Below are 2,579 nucleotides of genomic sequence, written 5' to 3'. Positions count from 1 at the left end.
TTCCCCCTCTAATAATCCGGCTCAGCTCCTTTTAACCCTTGCAAAGCCGAGCGGAGCAAGCAAGCTCACCCCGCCCCCCTTCCCCTGGAAAGCAGGCGTCCTGGAGGAGCCCCGGGCATCGCGCACAGCCAGAGAGGCTTCATTTGGGGGGGGGGGACTCTGAGCTGCTCCCTCCCTTGGCCAGGAACGGGAGGGGGAGGGAAAAGGCTCTGCAAGAAGCAGGAGTCTCCTTCCTAGGAGAGGAGGAGGGTCATCCCAGTGGGTCTAGATCAAGGGAAGTAATAGTACCACTGTATTCTGCTCTGGTCAGACCTCACCTGGAGTACTGTGTCCAGTTCTGGGCACCACACTTCAAGAAGGATACTGACAAGCTGGAACGTGTCCAGAAGAGGGCAACCAAAATGGTCAAAGGCCTGGAAAGGGAGCTGGGTATGTTTAGCCTGGAGAAGAGAAGGTTATGGGGTGATATGATAGCCATCTTCAAATATATAAGAGGATGCCATATAGAGGAGGGAGAAAGGTGGTTTTCTGCTGCTCCAGAGAAGCGGACACGGAGCAATGGATTCAAACTACAAGAAAGAAGATTCCACCTAAACATTAGGAAGAACTTCCTGACAGTAAGAGCTGTTCGGCAGTGGAATTTGCTACCAAGGAGTGTGGTGGAGTCTCCTTCTTTGGAGGTCTTTAAGCAGAGGCTTGAAAGACATATGTCAAGAATGCTTTGATGGTGTTTCCTGCTTGGCAGGGGGTTGGACTGGATGGCCTTTGTGGTCTCTTCCAACTCAATGATTCTATGATTCTAAGCAGTTACCATCACAAAAGAGTGGCCAAAAGGCCCAGGTAATGCAATCAGTGATTCATTATCAGGTATCCTGGCAGACAGGAGAAAAACAACACACTCAGATTTCTGCTGTAGACCGCTCCTTCTGTTATGTATGTATGATGGGGGGTGCTCTTGAACTGGAGGGTGGGAATTTCAAAAGTCTATATCGGAGTTTGCACCCCATCATTCTGGGTTCCTCTCCTCCCAGTCATCATGCCAATCTAATGTTCCATCAAAGAACTCATAGTGGAGATAATCAAAGTGTTACAGGATCATAGGATTGCAGAATTGAAGAGACTCTGCGGGTAATCTAGTCCCCTCCCTCTTGAATGCTGGAATCTCCTCTATGACAGATAGGTATTCAACCTCTGCTTTAAAAACTCATAGGAAGGAGAATCCACCACCTTCTGATGGAGTCCCTTACATAGCTGAATACATCTTACCTTCCTGATATTTAGCATTCGTCTCTTTTCTTGTAACTTGAATCCATTAGTTTGTGTCCTACCATCCAGCGCAAGAGAAAACAGGCTTTCTCCATGTTCCATGTGACAACCTATTAGATATTTGAAGATGGACATCATATCTCTTCTCAGCCTTCTCTTTTGTAGGCCAAGCATATCCAGATCCCTCAACTGTGCCCCATAAGGCTTGGTTTCCGGACTCTTGATCACCTTGGTCACTCTCTGTGCATGTTCTAGATTGTCCATATCTTCTCAAACTGCAGTGCCCCGAACTGGATGCAGGACTCTAGGTGTCCTGTGATGAAGGCAGGATAGAACAATTCTATTACTGTACTATAAAACCAAAGACGTGACAACTGAGATTCTCACCAAGCCTCTACCAAGAGGCAGTTTTGAGAATCTTTTGAGTTGAGTTGCGATTCTGGGTGGTTTATTCTATTGTGTATCCAGTTTTTGTATTTACCTGAGGAGTTTCTGGGGGAAAATTCAGCCAAATATCACTGGCAAGCTTCAGGCTAGTTATTGCATGAAGGGAGAGGAGAGGGAGAGAATATTCTGTGGGACAAGGGAGAAATCCCTGTGCTTATGCAGGCCCTGCCAACCTTGTGGACCAGGGAGCACTTTTCCAGATGCTTAGAAAGTGGGTATGAATTTTAATGCCTTTCAGTATTTTAGCTTTTTGTACGTTCTAAAGTATGCCTGCAGGGACCCAGGTGGCGCTGTGGGTTAAACCACTGAGCCTAGGGCTTGCCGATCAGAAGGTCGGCGTTTCGAATCCCTGTGACGGGGTGAGCTCCCGTTGCTTGGTCCCAGCTCCTGCCAACCTAGCAGTTCGAAAGCACGTCAAAATGCAAGTAGATAAATAGGAACTGCTACAGCGGGAAGGTAAACGGCGTTTCCATGTGCTGCTCTGGTTTGCCAGAAGCGGCTTTGTCATGCTGGCCACATGACCTGGAAGCTATACGCCGGCTCCCTCGGCCAATAATGCGAGATGAGCGCGCAACCCCAGAGTCGGTCACGACTGGACCTAATGGTCAGGGGTTCCTTTACCTTTTAAAGTATGCCTGCAGATTTTTCTTGATTTTCTTGATTTATCTTTTTGTAAATCACCTTGAGATTGTTGTTGTTTTTTACAATCGGCAAGGTATACATTTCATGAAATAAATAAAAGTAAAAATATATTTTGAATTTTGAGAGAGTGCTGGGGATTGACCGGAAAGAGGCTTATACCAACTGTTGTGTAGTGGGTATTCAGTGATTTCAGCCCGGTGCAGATAAGAAGCTGGAGGCGAGGA

This window comes from Zootoca vivipara, chromosome 11 (genome assembly GCF_965207765.1).
Source record: "Zootoca vivipara chromosome 11, rZooViv2.hap1.1, whole genome shotgun sequence".
In the NCBI taxonomy this organism is placed as follows: domain Eukaryota; kingdom Metazoa; phylum Chordata; class Lepidosauria; order Squamata; family Lacertidae; genus Zootoca; species Zootoca vivipara.
This window is presented reverse-complemented; position numbering follows the sequence as displayed.